Source organism: Grammomys surdaster, unplaced genomic scaffold (assembly GCF_004785775.1).
Source record: "Grammomys surdaster isolate TR1022 unplaced genomic scaffold, NIH_TR_1.0 213, whole genome shotgun sequence".
NCBI classification, from domain to species: Eukaryota; Metazoa; Chordata; class Mammalia; order Rodentia; family Muridae; genus Grammomys; species Grammomys surdaster.
This window is the reverse complement of record NW_021604658.1, coordinates 585,816-604,906: the sequence shown is the minus strand read 5'-3', so window position 1 is coordinate 604,906 and position 19,091 is coordinate 585,816.

Here is a 19,091-nt window from a genome sequence, read left to right as displayed (position 1 = left end):
CCTCTCTCCCTCCCTTCCTCTCTTCTCTCCATCTCTCCCTCTCTTCCTTCCTTCTTCTCTCTCCTTTCCAACTATCCAGCATGCAGGTAAGCTCACTACCAAACACTGGTAAATATTCACTATGCGTGAAGCCCTTTGAATGAGTCAGCAAATCCCAACCTACACCCCTCCCCACACACCTTTCAAAAAAAAAATCACTTCCAGCTCCAAGCCCCTATTCCCCAAGCCTGCTGCAATGAGATCACTTAGGCAGGGAAACTCCTAAGGGCAGACATTTCTTGTCTTTTGATTCAACTACCCACATTCTTCTGCTGGGTCATTTTTAGAAATAGGGTGTTTCCAGTAGCTTGTAAAAGATTAAATTAAAAACCAGCAGCCTAGTATGATATTAAACTAATGAATACTACATCTAGCATTGAGAACCTTCATTGCAGAACAGTAGACCACACTGCTTCCTTTCTCTGCAACACCTTAGTATCGAGACTGGTGGCAAGCCTGGCACACAGCGGATAGTTCTTGGATGTTTATAGAATATATCATGAGCTCCACATATAGTAGGTATGCCATGAATATTTATTTATAATGATATGATAGGCCAAAGTGTATAGGAAAAATCCTGTAACTTTTACTGGCATTTCTTGGAATCTGTCCTCAAATTAATATTAAATTAAGTTCTGAGAGTTTGCTTTGGGGGTTCTAGCAGGTGAATGCCGCTACTCTTAAACCCTTGACCCAAGACTTACTTTCTATTAGGTGAAGGTTTTTCTCTTCTGTACAGCATGTAGCTGCTGCAGGGAAACACATAGGGTGGTGAGGGAGAAAGGGGACAGCCACCTAGCCAGCCAGATCAAGATCAGCCACTTAATCCTGGTGACATGTCATAGGTAGATCACCCTCATACATCCAAATGGGATGTGATTGTGTGTGTGTGTATATACACACACACATGCATGCTTATTGAAAAGTTTTAAATATTAAAGTTTATAAAAATACATATAAGCAGAATCACATAGCAAATGAAGTAAGGTCTGGGCTGTCGAGACGGTTGAGTAAGTAAAGGCACCTGCCGTGGAGCCTAACAATGTGACTCTGATCCCCAGAACCCACAAAGTGAAAAGAGAGAGCTGATTTCTGCAGGTTGTCCTCTGATGTCTACCCTCAGGCTGTGGCACAGTTACACCCCTACACACACACACACACACACACACACACACACACACCACAAATAATAAATAAAACAAATTTCTAATTCGATAGATTGTTGTCACTCCCACACTTTTTCTTCTCATAAACCTATAAAACTGGACGATCCATTTCTCATTTTAATAGGGAGGAAATGGAAGCCCCAAGATTTAATCCAAGACCTACATGTGACTAAGGATTGGAACCTGCGATTTGAATTGAGGACCATTAATGCCCTGCTAATGACGCTTTCTAATGACGCTGTCTATATGCCGGGTTGAGCACAAGGCACAACCTAGGTGTAGGAACAAGGTCTCAGAGTAGGACACAAGAGTTGCCCATTTCACTGGAAATAGAATGGCTCTTTCTTATTTCTTCTTCAGAAAATGTGCTTGGAAAAGGCCCATTCTATGAGCTAGGCATCTCCACCCATTAGCGTTACCCTGTGCCTCCCCCCCCCTTGAACCCTGGAGTTCTGAGTTCTGAGCACCGGGCCACACCTCTACCCTCTGCCTACAGTGTCTTGTGAGGGTTCTGGCTATGACTTGTCTCCTGTACATGACTGTGGCCGCTCAGCCTTGCACTAAGGGATGACCAAGGTACCCTTTAATGCCCTCGTGACCAAATGCAGACTCAGCTCTCAGGCCTGGGGGTAAAGAGCCTCTGGGGATGCTAACTCAGCCAAGCAAACAGTTCCTAAGTGAGTCACGTGCTGGGCAGTGTGTTAGGGGTCTGGGATCATTTGGGACGAGTTAGATTCAATTCCTGCTGTAAAATGAGTTGGAATGAGAGATATAGACATGTGTTCCTCTCTCTTTATGCTAGATGGGAGCAAGCAGGCTTTACAATGTGAGAATCAGGTATCCATTTATGCCTCATAGCTGTCCCCAGGACAGCATTCTACTTCTTCTTTCTAGTTTTCTTTTCTTATCGATGATGATGATGATGATGATGATGATGATGATGATGGTGTTTGAGACAGGGTTTCTCTGTACACATCCCTGGCTGTCCTGGGGCTTGATCTGCAGACCAGGCTAGCCTCAAACTCAAGAGATATGCCTACCTCTGCCTCCCAAGTGCTAAAATTGAAGGTGAGCACCACCACAGCCAGCTAATTTTCTTATCAGCTGCTCAGAGAACTTGAGTTGCAGGGAACTTCTCATACTAAGTTGAGACTCAAAAGCAGTCCCTCCTGGCTTCAGTTTCCATACCAGAGGCAGGTGCCACTGGGAAGCCAGCTTGGTGTCAGGCTGACCTAGATTTGAAATCTGTCTCTGCTGCCTCTTAAACATGCCTTTGAACGCCACTCTGAATCCCAGGTTCTTCATCTATCAAATGAACACTAGAGGAATCAGTAGGGCACATGCTATTTGTAAACTGCCTGGAGCAATCAATAAATAGAAGCAAATCTTAATAAAAGAAGGAGACTGTGAGCAACACTGGATATGGCCTGAGCATAGGAGACTTCAAAGTCCACCCCCACAGTGAAACACTTATTCCAGCAAGTCTATCTCTTAATAGTGCTATTTTATATGGGTCTATGCAGGCCATTTACATTTGAACCACCACACTGGGCCTCAGTGTTTCCATCTTTAAAATGGGGCTGGAGCAATGGCTTTGTTGGTAAAGGGTCTATTGTACAAGCCTAAGGACCTGAATTTTGATCCCAGCACCTGTGTAAAAGTACAGGTATGGATTTGTCATCTTGGCACTGGGGCTCTCACTGGTCAGCCAGCCTGGCCAATTGTTCAATGTGATACTTTGTTTCAAAAATAAAATAAGTTGGAGAGTGATAGAGGAAGACACCTAACTGACACCAACCGCTAACCCACACATACACACACACCTATGCACACAAGTGCACGGGTATATACACATCACACACACACACACACACACACACGAGTCATAGCAAAAACATTAAAATTTATTTTAAATGTAAATAGCAGTAAGACCCACCTAAGAGGATGGTTGTAAGGAAGAAATGAATCAACACATGTGAAAGAATTAGAAGACACTTGTCCAGACTGTCAAAGGTAGCATGACACATCTACAGGCAGAGGGACCCAGGGCATCTTTGATACTCAGTATTCAGGAACCTTCTGTTCTTCCTAGGAAGGAGGTGATGAGGGGGGTCTGTTGGCAGAGCAGGTGCAGTTAAAACTGAAAAACCATGGGAGCACCCATTCCTGGTATTGGTACAAATCAACCTACGTAATGTGCCACTGTGCTGATCTTTTATGAATATTGTAAAACTAACTTAAAAATAAAGGAGTCCATAAGCATGAAGGAGGCTTAAGATTTCTTCCCATCTCTTCTGTATGTCATCCTGCATATCCCAACTGGGGGACTCCTAGCCTCATGCACAACACTGGCAACATTTAGTGGTCTCGTTTTCCAGGTTAGCATACGAAGGAGTGGGCTTCCCTCTGCACTTGTCATGCACAGATGTTATCACATTTTGCTAAATTTTATGTTCCTTTAGAAGGTTTTTTATTTTATTTGCATTATGTGCATAAGTGTTTGCTTGCATGTATGTGCGTCACTGAGTGCCTGGTACCCCAGGAGGTTAGAAATGGGTATTGGATCCCCTGGAACTGTAGTTACAGGAGCTTATGTGTTACTATGTGTGCTCTGAGAGTGGAACCTGGGTTCCCAACAATAGCATCCTGTGCTCTTCACCACCGATCTGTCTCTTTAGCCCCTTATTTTACTTTTAGATAAACAGAAACCTAGATAGAAGTTATCAGCAAGGAACGTTGAACAATTTGAAGAAAAAGCTGTGTGCGTGTGTATGAGTGTGTGTATGAGTGTGTGTGCACGTGTGTGTGTGTGTGCGTGTAATTGTTTAACAGTATGGAATAAGAGAAGCAGGGAGGGAGAGGAAGATACTGAGAAAAAGAGAAAAGGCAATAAACTTTAAAAATAGATGAGAGTGGGAAATAAGGGAGGAAAGAGAAAAGGTTAAAAGAAAGGAAGCGGGGAAGAGAGGGAGATGATGCAAGAGAGGGAGAGGGCAGAGAAGGAAAAGAGAATCAAGGAGCGGGAGGGGAGGGGAAGGAGGAGAGGAGAGAAGGGAAGAGGAGAGGAGGGGAGAAGTGCCCCAAGGTGCCACTGCGCAGAGGCACCGTCCAATTTCAATCCAGTCTTTGCTCAGAGCCCTCATCTTGTCACAGTCTATAGGCTGCACTCTGCCCTCTTTCCACAGGCTCAGAACCATCCGTTAATGAAGTGGACATTGCTTTCTGGTCCGCCTCTCTTTCCTTATAGCTAGTTCCCCTCAGTGGCCTCCCTTGGCAGTTGTGTCAGCAGCGATGGAGAACTTGACCTTTCCCATCCTTGGCCCACACACCTCATTAATTTCTCTGTGCACCTGGAGCTGGCCGGGATGGAGCCGTGAAGCGGCCGGATCTGCGGAGAGAGGAGAGTGTTCAGTTCCCAAAAGCTGGACCTGAGACTTCACTGGAGTTATAGGGTCATGCTCTGGGATCCTAGGACCTTTGATATCAGATCATTGTTTAGAAAAACAATAAGAGAAGTCCCATAGATGCAGAGCGACTCTACAAATAGAAAAGAAAATAATGCAAAAAAGTACTTAATAAAATATTGAAATGAAAATACACTCAATGCTTATTGGATGAAATTTTATTTTGGATTTGATGGGGCCATAGATTGAGTTATTTGGACTGAATTAGAAAAAGGTAAACTTTTACAACAGTATCCTGATATATGAAGTGGTCAGTGTCACTGGGCCTGGTGGCTTAGGCCTATAATTCCAGTTACTTGGGAGAGTGAGGCAGGAGAATCATGAGATCATGACTGCCTGGGCTCAGGGTAAGTTTGAGGTTAGGTTGGGCAACTTAGTGGGACTGTCTCAAACAAGAAAACAGCCGGAGTCATCACCTAATGGCAGAGTGTTTCCCTGGAAGGGCAGGCTCCAGGTGAGGAGATTGAAGCAGTGGGGCTCTAGAACTTAAGACCCGTGGTCATGAAGTGTGTTGCTGGCCAACTCTCTGTTGTCATGGCTGTACTGCTATTATGTGTCCCTTTGGTTTTGTTTGGGAAGCTCTGTCACTTGCCTGGGTGCTCTGGTGAAGTCAATCTTGGGATTTAGTCTGGGTTCATTTAGGACCTACGGGAAGAAAGGCATGGTGCTGGGCTCGTCTCATGGCAGAATACTTCTCTAGTCTATGGGAGACCTCATTAAAAAAACAAAACAAAACAAAACAAAACAAAACAAAACCCCAAACATAACAAAAATTACAAATGTAGGGCTAGAGAGACAGCTCAGTGGTTAGGAGCAAGAGCTCCTCTTCCAGGGAACCCAGGGTTGATGTCAGGCGGCTCACACCATCTATCCAGCTCCAGAGGATTTGACAACTCTGGTCTCCACAGGCACGCACACACACACACACACACACACACACACACACACACACACACACAGAGAGAGAGAGAGAGAGAGAGAGAGAGAGAGAGAGAGAGAGAGAGAGATACATACACACAGAGAGACACACACAGAGAGACAGAGACACACATACATAGACACACACAGAGACACAGAAAGAGACAGAGATACACATACAGAAACACACACAGAGATACATACACACAGACACACAGGGATACACACAGAGAGAGATACACACGGAGAGACGTACACACACAGAGATACACACAGAGAAAAAGACACATACAGATACACACACACACACACACACACACACACACACACCTGACTTTAGCCACAACAAAAAGAAACCATTTTTTAAGGTTGTTTTTGAGGATTTTCTTGGAAGATGGCTTTGAAGAAGAAGCCAACTTGTGTTGTTTTATTTATTTTTGTTTTTTTGTTTTTTTTCTCCTCTGATCCCTGCTGACTGACCAGGGACTTCAGGCTGTTTACACGGGAGAGCTTTAGATATGGTTATTTGTGTGGCATTGTATCGGAGCCTTCAAATATTTGCCGGGAGGGTTGGTGGAAAATGTCTAGACCAATGCAAACACTGCAGGCCCCAGAGCAATCCCAGAAGCTCGAGGGGGTCATTCAAGACCCCAGCTCTATCTGACTGTCATCACAAGGAAGCCTCTGATTCTTGTCAGAGGCAGTGAGCCCATCAAAGGATCCAAGCCTACTTTCCTTCCCCCCAAATCTTGATTTCCCACTAGCCAGCTTCATTCATTCCTAAACCCAGAGAGGTATACTGGAGAGCCACTGACCTAAGAATCAGGAGCCTAAATTCTAACTCTCCATTGCCTCCCACCCACTGGGTCACTAGGGCATGCCAATGGCCTCTCAAGGATCTGGTTTTCTTGGTTTTAATGAAAGCCATTGAGAAAAAAATGGCCTCTAAGGTCCCTTTCTTTGATCCAATCTCTCTCTTCCTTAAGCACCTCTCAGACAGGGCTAAGAACCCAGGCTTGCTGTGGAAGATTAAAAAGAAGATGAAGTCCCCTGCCTCAAGGAAGTTTGCTTCGAATTATTCACACTTTTAATGGTGTTCATCTTTTAGCAACTTTTTAGGTGCTCAAAACCTACAGAGGGTGGGATAGCTAGAGGTGTGTGTGTGTGTGTGTGATAAATCTCTTATTCATGCTCCATGCAGTGCCTGGTAAAAATCTGTCCCTGTGTCTCCAGGCTTGATGGCCACCTGAATTCCTGTACAGGTGCTTACATACTTAAACATCTCACAGCAAGCCAGGAGTTCTACGTGTAGCAAGCACTGTCTATGCTGAGCCCTTTTTGTGGACCGAAGTCCAGCAGATACTCTGGAAGCTCTAGCTTGGAAAGCCCCCAGGACAACCTGGTGAGGTGGCAGATTTTACCTGACACCATGAAGCTAGAGCAAGAGACCCCAGCCCAGCCTGTGCTTCCTTCCTGGGATCTGAAGCCACTCGGCTGGGTGCATTTTCAATGCACAGAATGCAGAGTGGAGTTAGGCGGAAGAAGCACAGAACCCATAGATAATGTGCACTGACTCTCTTGGTTAGAGACAGAGTGAGACTTGAAGCCAAGTGTCATTACTCAGAAAAAAATTAGAACTCCCTGCCCTGCTTGCTACATTGCTTAGACAGCACACTGAGGGTGGCTCTTACTTGTTTATTTTTATGATGGAACCCAAGCTCCACTGCTTGGCCCCCAGCCCTCTAGCCCCACACATCCACACATGCTAGGTGGGCACTAATACCGAGCTACACCGACAACCTGCTGGCATGCGTTTATATGTAACAGTTTTGAAACCCTCCGAGGTGGGCACACATGCCAACCTTACATCCTCGCCCCCTTGCTTCTAAGCAGCCTTTGGTTTCCTTTCCTGTCTCTCATGCAGCCTTCGGGGGCTCCGTTCACAATTCCATCTTACTAGACGCTCGTCTTCTCCCATTGGAAATCCATCCCCAGGCCCGAAGCAAATGCTTACAAAAAGTTTTAATTATATTTATCCTTTACATTGTGTGTTTGGGGTTGGGGGCACATGCCATAGCGCTCCTGTGGAGATCAAAGAACAACTTTCCTTTCAGGAGTTGGTTCTTTCCTTTTACCGGGTGGGTCCTCCTTGCTCCTAGGGAGCAAACTCAGATAGGCTTGGCGGCAAGCACTTTACCCATTGAGCCATCTTGAAGGCCCCCCTGTAGCAAATCATTAGCAAATCCTATCAGCTCTTTCTTGGATATAAGCTGAGGGGCTGGCCAATCCTCAGGACCTCATCCAGTCAGGCAGGCCAGTTTTATCTACAATCATCTGTCCTCACATCTGGTCCTTCTCCCGCTTCCTTACCACCCGCAAGGCACAGGAACCTGAGGGATTGTCCTCAATCAATGTTGGATCATGCTTGGCTGATAACTATTCTAATGGTCGCCCAACTCACTCAGGGCAAAAGCACTGTGTGATGTGTTGATTCCTGCGTCTCTGACTCTTTGCTATTCTTGAAACACTCTGACACATGTCTGCCCCAGTGCCGTTGCATCTGCCATTTCTCACAGGACTATCCCCTAGCTGCCGGCACAGCCCCCTCTTCAAGTCTACAAATTGGTCATTTTCTCTGTGAGGAATTTCCTTCCTACCCTTATTAAAATTTCAGCGTATTGCCTCAATGTTTTAGCTTTATACCCTGGCTTTTCCCCCTTGTATCTTTAAAATATTGATTACCATCAGCCAGAATATGAATTGAATCAGCTAATTTCGTTTGTTGTCTGTCCTCCTGATTTTATAGTACATAAGCTCCACCCAGACAGGGATTATTTCAAGGGGGAACGTGCTGTGGCTCCTGAGTTGCTATAACCCCTAGTGCCACATTTAGTAGAGGGCAGCAAATGTTTGTTGACTGAATATTGAAACTTCTTTGCCTCAGTAGGTATCTGAGTTTTGGTTGCTTTTCCAGGTCTGCAAGCAGTATCTCTATGTCAATTCCACCGCCACTCCCCTGGGGCTGAGGCTGTTCACTCTTTCCCTCAGCGACCTCCTACCAAAGGCACTCTCCAAAGAAGTGTGCATGACAAGCCTAAGACAGCAACTCCCAAGTGTCCTACATTCTGGGATTTTCCACAGACCTCCACACAGACATCGTCCCCAGCTCCTGGAGACCCTCCCTATGTCCACAGACCTTACACTCAGTTTTAGGAGTTCCCTGCACCCCCACCCCGACTATTAAAAGCTAGCCATTTGGCTTACTGAATATTAATTATTCAAATACATCCGCCTGTACGGAAAGTGCCCAGTCTCAAAGGGATGAAAATGAATCGTGGTGGGTCAGAAAGCCCAGAGAACACCTCCATCCCCCCACTCCCCATCCCCCACAGCAGCACAAGCCTTTGAATGATCCCCTGAGATTCCAGGATGCAAAGAAGGGTTATTTATCCAAGTTTCTGCCTGAGACATCTAACAATTTCTATTTTTTTATTTGGTGTGTGTGTGTGTATACACATGTGTACTGTGGCACATTTGTGGAGATCAGAGGACATCTTGAGGGAGTGAGTTCTCCTCTCTCACTACGTAGGTCCCACAGGTCAGGTACCTTGGTGGCAGTTGCCTTAATCCACCAAGCTGTATCCCCAGCTGTGCCCAAGACTTCCAGGGCGGAAGGTAATATTGCTGTCTAAGGATGAAGCACGTCCTTCTGTTTCGTGATGGAAAAAGGAACTGCACAGAAAGATAATGGTTTTTCCGAGGAGTACAATGTCCCAGTGGATTCTTTCCCTTGTATTAAGGACAGTCACCTTTAACCACCTGAATTTCTCAGTCGCCTCAGCAGGGCCACGTCATCATAAAAGTTCCCACTGTTGAGGAGACGAAAGAGAGAAAAGCGAAACTCACCCACCACTCCGCCCCCCCAAACAATGTTGAGTCAGGGTGGAGGAACTTTAGAGGTGGCATGGGTGTCCCAGGCTAGCAATCCTCAGAGGTCATCTAGAGCAATGCTGGAGGCCATCTGCACTCAGAGAAGCTAAGCCACGGATGGGACACATGACTCTGGGGCCACAGAGCACAAGGAGTATGTCTGAATAGGAGCCAGAATCCTCACTGGGAACCTCTATCAGGCGCTCTGTCCCAGGGTCCTTAAAAGACTTTGGTGACCTGCTGCTGTCTCCCTCATGTTCCAGATGAGGGAACAGAGATGCATCTGGCTGAAAGGGCAACAAGGCCGAGGTGGACTCCAGAGGCCACAGAATATACTTCAAACAGACCTTTGCCCTCTGCCTCTCTTGCATTTGTTTAAGTGGGGCTTCTGGCTCTTTCTCTCCATCTTCCCTCAGTGTCACAGTCACTTATACACCAGTTTTATCCTGTCCCTCAGGAAATGGTCTTGTGAACCTGAAAAAACAAAACAAAACAAAACAAAAAAAGAAAGAAAGGAAAAAAAAACCTAAACCCACATGGCCTAAATGCACTCAACCAAGTTAGTTTCTTGTACTGTCCCTTCTGTTCCATACCAATGTTTCTGTCCAGGGCTAGGGTCAGTTTAGTCAGAGTCAACAAACTCCTCCAGAGCCCTGGCTTAGCCGGGAGGGCAGAGGGTCATCCAGGACAGCCTCTCCAGGCCTGCAGCAGTTCTACGAATGAGTGCCTGATCGCCTTGTCATGCCCCCCCGCACGCCTTGCCACGCCCCCGCGCTGAAGGTGGTTAGGTTATCAGATGCACGACCAGGCATCTTGATCACCCAACCACCATCAGTCTAGAGTTACAGCTGGAATTGTGCAAAAAAGTCAAAACTCATGTCTCTGTTCTTCAGTCTTAGTCCCAAGGGCCTTGGAATTTCATCCAAGAACCCAGAGCTATCACCCACGCCAAGCGCTGAACAACAGAGGAGAGCCTAATCCTGATGGAACTAAAACAGTTGCAAACCCTCTTCACTACCACTGGGCTGTGACAAGTGACAGTTACATTATGTTTGTCTTTTTTGGAGCAGTTACTGTGGCTACTGATGGCCACATGCTAAGACCTTTGCAGCTATCGTCTTGTTCAACCTGCAACACACCAGTTCATTCGGTAATAACATTATTCCTTGCCCAAGGTCATGTGGCTTGAGGGGTAGAGGTGGAATTTGAAGCCAGCCTCCAGTCCACTCCAACACCATGAGCTTTGACTCTTGTCGCCCATAGCTCAGCCTTTTGCCCCACTCTAACCCTGTGTTCGAGATTTCTCAAGGCATGACTCTTATCTTTTAAACCCTTTTTTCTCATCCTCTGGTCACCAGTTTTGGGTCCAGGTCCACGGTTCTCAAATTCTGTTGACACATCCCATATAATGGAGGGCTGAGATGAGTGACAGATGAAGTGGACCTTCTCATGATCTACGACCCATTGGTGCCACCCCAGCTGGAAATGAGGGGAACAGCATTCCCCGTGTCTCTCTACCCATCTGTGCCTGCTCTTTCTGTGGCTAATCTTGCTTTCCTGAGCCTCACCTTAAATGCTAAGGATGAATCAATCAACTGAGAAGATCTGGTAGCCAGCTCCTCCTAACCAATCAGGGCGAGGGGCAGCTTTCCTATTTCCTTGGAACTGTACCCACTTCCTAACGTGCAGCCATTTTCCCCCAGGAGAACTCAGGTATCATGAGCTCCAAAGCCCTGCCCCACCTTGTGGTGGTGTCTGGAAATTGCCTCCATTAAACTTGAGACCAGTGGTAAATCCTGAGGATTTGAATCCAGATCCTACTCCTATTCTTAGACTCCCAGAACAGAGTCATTTAAACTGGAAAGATTAGAGGTGACTATCACCCTGGCACTACTACAAATCCCCCTGCCTCAGCTGTGGCTACAGAAGTCTTACTGTGTGCTTGGCTTGTAGCAACTGAGTCACTTTATCTCACTGAATTCTTGCGACCTGGAAGTTGGAAAAATCATTACCATTTTGGAGATGAGATAATGAAGGCTCCAATTGTCAGAACTCCCGCTGATGGTGAGAAGTGGACTGGGAGATGAATTCAAAGTGACGACGACTTTGGGTCATTGGGTTAGCATCTTCACTTATCTAGGTAATCAATCAAGTTCATTTTATCTGGAAAAACAGAGATTTCCACTGGAACACATAGGCTCTTTTGAGTATTAAATGAGATGGTGCCTGTGAAACACGAGGCTGGAAGGCTGCACACAGTAGGCCCTTGCTTGTTCCCACAAAGCCTACCTGACTATTTTTCCCTTCTCTGTGTATATGTATTGTGCATGCTTCTTTGTGTGCATGGATGTGGAAGCCAGGGGTCAAGGGGCAGCGTTTCTCTCTATTGCTGTCTGCCTTGTTTTTGAGTCTCTCACTGAACCTGGAGCTCACCAGTAAGTCCCTGGGATTCTTCTGTCTCTGCTACCCCAGTCCTGGGCTTACAGGTGTGCACCCCACAGCTTTGACTTGGGTTTGGGGACTAAGCTAAGGTCCTCCTGTTTGCATAGCAAGCCCCTCACTGACTGAGCCATTTCCCCAGCCTTGAACTTCCAGGCCTGGTAGCTTACCCACGGCCTCCTCCTCTGAAAGGCTGAGCCTCTTTCCACTCAGACCTCAGCAGCTACTTGCTAACCATTTACTCATTCACTCACTTCTTAAAGATTTGTTTACTTTATTTCAGGTGTGGCCGCTTTGTCTGTATGTATCTAAGTGTGCATGTGTGTGTGTGTGTGTGTGTGTATGTGTGTGTGTATGGGTGTATGTTTTAGAGATGGAGAGGAAGAGAGAGAGAGGAAGAAAGTGTGAGAGAGGGAGAGAGTGTGAGAGAGAGACAGACAGAGAAAGAGAGAGAGAAAGAGAGAGAAAAAGAGAGAGAGAGAGAGAGAGAGAGAGAGAGACAGAGAGAGAGACAGAGAGAGAGAGAGAGAATATGCACACCTGAAAGCAGGTACCTCCAGCGTCCAGAAGAGTGGTGTCTGGCCACTTGGAGCTGGAGTTACAGGCAGTTGTGAGCTTCAAACTGTGGGTACTGGGACCCACCCTTAACCACTGAGCTGCCATCCCTCCATTCACTCACTTATGGAATACCTTCTGTATGTCAGACATATTGAGTGGGCCCTTGCAACTCAGGGTTGCAATTAAGGGTTACATTGGTTTGCCCTGGAGACAGGAAGGTAAGGAAAGTAAAGTGGCCTCATAGAGTATAACCCTCGTGGCATTTTCTGTCATCTGTGCTAGACATAAGGGACAGTGTACAGAGTCAAAGGACAAGGCGTTGTGTGCATTTAAAAAGGAATACAAAAGCAGGCCATCAAAGGCAGGTTACAATGAAGACTTAGATAAATGTCTTTTGGAGGAATTTGGAGGGATAGAAAATTCCCTCCCTTCAAAGGATGGTGAAATTGGATTGGTGAATGGGTCAGGCAAAGCCTGGCAGTGATCTGAAAGAGAGGGAAGTGGCCAAGGGCAGTGGTCTGGAGGTGCATCCGGGTACCCAGTACCTGTCACCATGAGGTTGTAAACTTCTCAGTCTTAGTTTGCTACTCACCTTTGTTAGACCTTAGAACTTTGTTAGTTCTTCTAGAAGTGTAGCCAAGAGCAAAGCTTTTGTCCTAGCCAGGCACTGTGTTGGATTCTAGTTTTCTGCCCTGACAATGAGTCCCCATTTCCCAGATGAGAACTTTAAGACCAAGGCCTTCCGTGAGTCCTTTAAGCTCCTAAATACAGAAGTCAGAAGGTAAGGCTGGACAGCTTGACCTCTAAGGAACAAATTCTTTCTATCAAAGATCATGGCGTCTCTTTCTCCCACTATCAAAGGCTGTGGGAGAGGGCTAGCTTGGTGGGATCCATAACTTGCTGACTAAGCATGACTAAGCATGATGACCTGTGCTTGGATCCCCAGCACCCATGTGTCTGTAACCCAGATTCTGGAGGCAGACAGGCAGCTATCCCAGTAGCTCTTTGACCAGCTAGGTTAGCCATAAGGGCAGCTTCAAGGTCGGTAGAAGATCCTGTCTCACAGCCATAAGGTAGAACGTAGAGAGAAACAGAGGAATCGGACACCCTATGCTTTACTCTAGCCTTAGTACACATGTTCTAAGGTGTTTACACATGTGCATCCAGTCACCATATATGCACCACACAAACACATGTGGACATGCACACACACACAGAAAATCCATCCTCTGTCTAGCAATACCATCTGTCGTTTATTTATCAACTATCTGTCTATTTACCTATCATCTGTCTATCTATCTGCCTGTCTATCTATCTATCTATCTATCTATCTGTCTGTCTGTCTGTCTGTCTGTCTATGTATCTATCTATCAATCAATCTATCTATCATCTATCTACCTTCCTACATCTATCTATCATCTATTGATCAACAATCTATCTATCTATCTGTCTATCTATCTGTCTGTCTGTCTGTCTGTCTATCTAAGACAGAAGATCTAACACTAGTGATGGGGTTGCATCCTCTGGGCCAACAAGGCATCCTCAAGTGTCACTTGTGGTACTGAGAGGAATGAGTAGAGGAACTGGCCTTTGGGGCAGGTTGACATCATGAGAGGCCGCAGACATGAATCTGTGCCTGGCAAGTTTTCAAAATCTCTTCAGTTCTTAGTTTTCTCATCTTTAAACCAATAGTATCTACTAGAATTATCCTGAAGCGTTAAGTTAACAGCTACAGGTGGAGTACCACAGTGCAGGTATACAGCAAGCACTCAAAGTATAATGGTGTCAATATATTAAATATATACATATTTATATATATTATGCATATAGTAAAGGATAAGGTTCATTTTGTCTAGAGTCTGACAAAGTCTTGACCTTGTGTCCCTAAGGTATATGATCAAATGTTTGTTTCATGAGCTTATGCATTTTTATGAGGTTCTATTTTTACAACGCTATGTAATGCTCCAGTGCTGGTGGACACTTCAGCACCTGTCCTTTCAACTAGCTAGGCACTTCCCTGCCATGGAGCCCCAAAGCCATGGGTTTTCTCCTGTCTGGTGAGGTCCCCCCGACCCCCACCTTCCACCATTTGCATTGTGATTTTATTATTTCGTTCTCCTCCAGCCTATATTGAGAACGACCTGGCTGTGATTCCCTCCTGGGCATTCTGCAATCTCCAGTGGGGAAGTTGTGGTTTCACCAAGGTGCAGGCATCATGAAACCGAGAGAGAGGCGGTGGAGCAGAGCGGTTACCCAAAGGTAGGAGAGAGAAAACTCGAGCTTTAGTAACCGGAGGCCACATCGGTCTTTTTTCTTTGCTTAAAAAAAAAAAAGACTCGTTGTTGAGACCTCAGTGCAACCACATTTAAGGAAATAAAAGCATAATAAAGCCCCTACCCTTCCCCTGACTTCTAAAATGCTTGCCCAGCAATTTCCCTCTGTGAGTATTTTCAGTTTTAAAATGACTGTTAGTGAAAATGCCAACAAACTGCTTAATCCGCGTCCATCTCTTTCTCTGAATATTTAGACACTGCCATGTCTGTTCTACGCTTGTCTCCTGTGGAGACCACTGTAGAGACCCACTCTTTCAATGCCTTGGTCCTAACCAATCCAGGGGCTAGGGGAGGGGGAATGGAACCATCAGGGACATCAAAGGTCACTAAGCTATGGGCTGGCTCAAGCCTTGTGTCTGCCCTTTGTTGTTCATGAGACCTCGACACAGTTACTGCCTTTGTGTTTGCAGCCTCAGTTTCCCTGCTGTGAGGCAGATATGCTACAGACGTGAGACGGCAGTCGAGAGGGTTAGAAGTAGAGTCTATGCACACTGGATGAGACGGTGAGCAGCTCATAGTTGCTATTGGAGATGAGCGGTCTCTCATACCATGACGGGCACCTTTGACAACATTTCTGCTCCTTGGACACTCTTCTTGGGAGAAGAAGCCCGGATGTGGTGTTGTTAAGATAGCAAGTGCAGACTTTTTTGTGATTTTTAGTATGCATTGCCTATGCCATCCAGGATTTCAGATAGTTGTTGGCAGTGTACACAGCATTTGATCCAAAGCTAGCAACCAGAGAAGACTTGAGACCTATTATCATGAGAACTCTGTGAAGTCAAGCAGGGTCTTCAGGATCAAGGACGAAGCAGAGGATAAGAGCAGCTATTGGAGGGCAGCAGGGAACCAGAGATGAGGCTGGACAGAGTGCTACTGAACAAAGGTGTCCTGGGTGTGTGTAAGTCCATAAACGCCATCTGGGCCTTTAGGGATTTGATACTAGCACATGGCTCATTCCCAAACTGACTTCCGCTATTCACCCATGATAGAATTTGCCTGTTGTGAGTTTATAGTAAATTTTCTCCCTTCACTCATTTGTTTCTCTGGTTCTTTTCTTGAGGAATTTAATAAACTATAAACACAAGGTCCTTGTCAAGTATAGTGTGGCCCAAGCCTGTGACCTCAGCACTTAGGAAATTGAGGCGGGAATATCATGAGTTCAAAGCCATTGTAGGCTACATAGTGACCTCTGTCTCAAAGAAAGACTGGGAGTGTGATACAGTGGGAGACCCCTTGTCCCCATCTAGAACACTCTGGGTTCAATTCCAGCACTGAAAAACACAAAACAAACAAACAACAAAAAAACAAATTAACCAAGACCTCCACCCATCTAATCTTGATTCTTGTGTGTTTTGTTTTATTTTTTGAGTCAGAGTCTTTTTACATAGCCCTGGCTGTCTTGGAATTTACTATGTGGACTAGGCTAGCCTCAAACTCACAGAGATCTGACTGTCTCTGCCTCCCGAGTGCTGGGATTAAAGGTGAGCACCACCACACTTGTGTAATACTGATCCTTATAACCCATCAAAGCTTGGCTTCTCCAATCCACCAGTTTGCTTGTTTTCTTTCAGGTGTCAGTAAGCCTTGGTGCACAACTCCCACGCTCCTCTTTGGGGTGTGCAGTTGGGACTGTATTATTTTCACAAATGCCTTGGTATTTATGGCACATCTCTGCAAGTGGGCAGGGAGGCACCAGGTGAGGACTGGAGTGATCTGGGTTCAGGACTGGGTCTTTCGCCACTACATATGTCCTCTGAGTGGGGAACCCGTGCTGGGTGGCCATGCTCCTAGTGGTGGATATAGCTTTTGAGCTTTCATGAATTAGTGGTTAAGTTCTTGTGATAATATACCAAGCAGATTTTAATAAAAGAATCCATCTTTCTGTTGATACATTAATGGGCCAGAGAGATGGATGGCTTTGGATAAAGACATCTACCACCAACCCCAAGGACCTGAGATCAGTCCCCAGGACCCATTTGACTGAAGGAGAGCACTGACTTCCACAAGTTGTCCTCTGATACACACACACACACACACACACACACACACACACACACTAAACAAATAAATGTACTTAAAGCACCCTATGGGTATCCTCAAGGAAGGTACACTTCCCCTCTTCTTGCCTAGTGCCCCCTTGCTAATGGTGAGGCTGCTATAGCTCTGCCATTGGCCACCGATCCACTCTGCCTTTGTAGTTGGGATCTATGGATTAGATCTCCACTTAGTTTAACTTTTTACCCTATTGGCCTTCCAGAAAGGAAGGATTAAATACGTAGAACTGGAGCTGGACCCTATGAGCTAATGGAGTTTGGTTGCACAGTCCTCTGGACAGCTTCCTTCTCCTTTCTGTTGTCTTTCTTAGACCAACTTCCAGGAGCTATTTGGGGATCTCATGGGTCAACTGGGTGTTCCTACCACATCAGGGGCCGGTGTAGGCTCTGCACAGCTTTGAGCTCTCAGGGGACCCAATCAGGAAGTGACTGCAAGCCCCAGACAGAATCTGAAGACCACATTTATTGCTAGTGAAAGAAAAATCCCTAGGGCAATCTAGTCAAATACAGATGAAACCATTGTAAAACATTTTTTTTAACTCCTTAAGATAAAAAAAAAAAATGACAAACAGGTTGATGGTGTCAGGGTAGCACGTGGAGAGAGAGGTCTTCACTGGAACACTACAGCTTTTGAGGCATGACAATTCATAAAGACTTGGATTTCCAACTGGATCCCTTGGAAGTCCTCTCATGTCCAAGAGTTCAGGGCTCACAGCTTTTATAAATGCTGGTTATTTAGGAACAAGGGAATTTGGAGGGCTTGGGCTACTGCCAAGTGCTCAAATGAGCTGATGTCACTTAAGGCCCTGAATGCCACAGCAGCATCTGTAAGAGAATGTGAAGCTGGAGTCCCTGGCCCAGGATGAGGAAGGCCACCTGGCTCTGTGTGTTCAGTTTGAGGACTCAGTATGGGGTCCTCAATCCCAGCATTAGTCACCAGGGAGGGAAGTTGCTGATCTGTAAGGGAATAGACAAAAGTTCCTTTTCAATGGCTCACCCAGGAAAAGATAGCCTGTTCTTCTCTTTGGGGAGTGTTAAGGACATTATATATGGAAAAGAGATCTCCGTTATCTCTGTACCTGTGTCTGGCCTGTGTCTTTTCCTGAAACCTCTTGAATTCTGAGCTTTGAGAGTCTGGATCTGTCTTTCTTCTACTCATTACTCCTAACTCTCACTGTCTCTGTATCTACCACAGTTTGACTTGGATGGGACCACCACTTGTATGGTCAGGGATCATGGCCCCAACACCATCTGGGAGCATGTTAGATTGCATATGCAGAACACCAGGCCCCATGTAGACCCGTGCAGGGTTGGTGTTTCACCAAGCTCTCTGGGGGGTGGTTCATTAAAGTGTGAGAAGTACCGAATTAAGGAACTGATATTTGGTGACTATGTCAGGGCAGGGTTAACATGAGACACAGGTCATTCATTGGTTACTGCTATCTACACACAAGGCTGAGAAAGCCACTGAATGGTGTTAGGCCTTGAGTTTTTCATGTGACATGGGGTATTTGCATTGCACCAAATGCTGTAAAAGTAATTTCTGAGCATCTATAAAAGATGGACCAGCATGAAGCCTACCTTCAAGGAACTCAACAGCCCAGAGGTGGAGATAAGGGAGATGTGCAAGTGATGACACTACAAGGCAAAACATGAAAGTGGCCTGGAAGAGGAGTCAGATCTCAAGGGAAGAGTATCCCTGCCAGCTCAACCTTAAGTCCTACTCAGAAAAAGAGGTTCATGTGGAACATGCACTTGGGACCAGCAGCCACTGCCCAGACTGTGTGTGCTAAGGGCCACAGAAGTTGTAGTGGGCTGATCATCAAGGGGAGGGTTTCATAGGTTCAAGTCACAGATCCTAAGCGGTGAGCCAATGGAAATAAAAAGAAAAATGTAAGCCCAGGGAAAGCTTTCACTTTCTCCCCGTGTCTGGTCACATCCAACCTGCAGCTACTATGAGGGCAAAGGCTTCATCCTTGCTTACCTCCACGACCCCTGGGTGTGGCACAGGACAAGATCCAGCAAGAGCTCGGTCAATGTGTGCAGAAAGGGACTAAACTGGAACGGAAATGTAGCTTTCTGGTAGCAGGGTGCTTGCCTGGCATGCGGGAGGCCTGCATTCAATCTCTAGACCCATAAACAACAAGGAAAAAAAATCTCCTCAAAGAATGGATCCCAGCAGATGGTTTT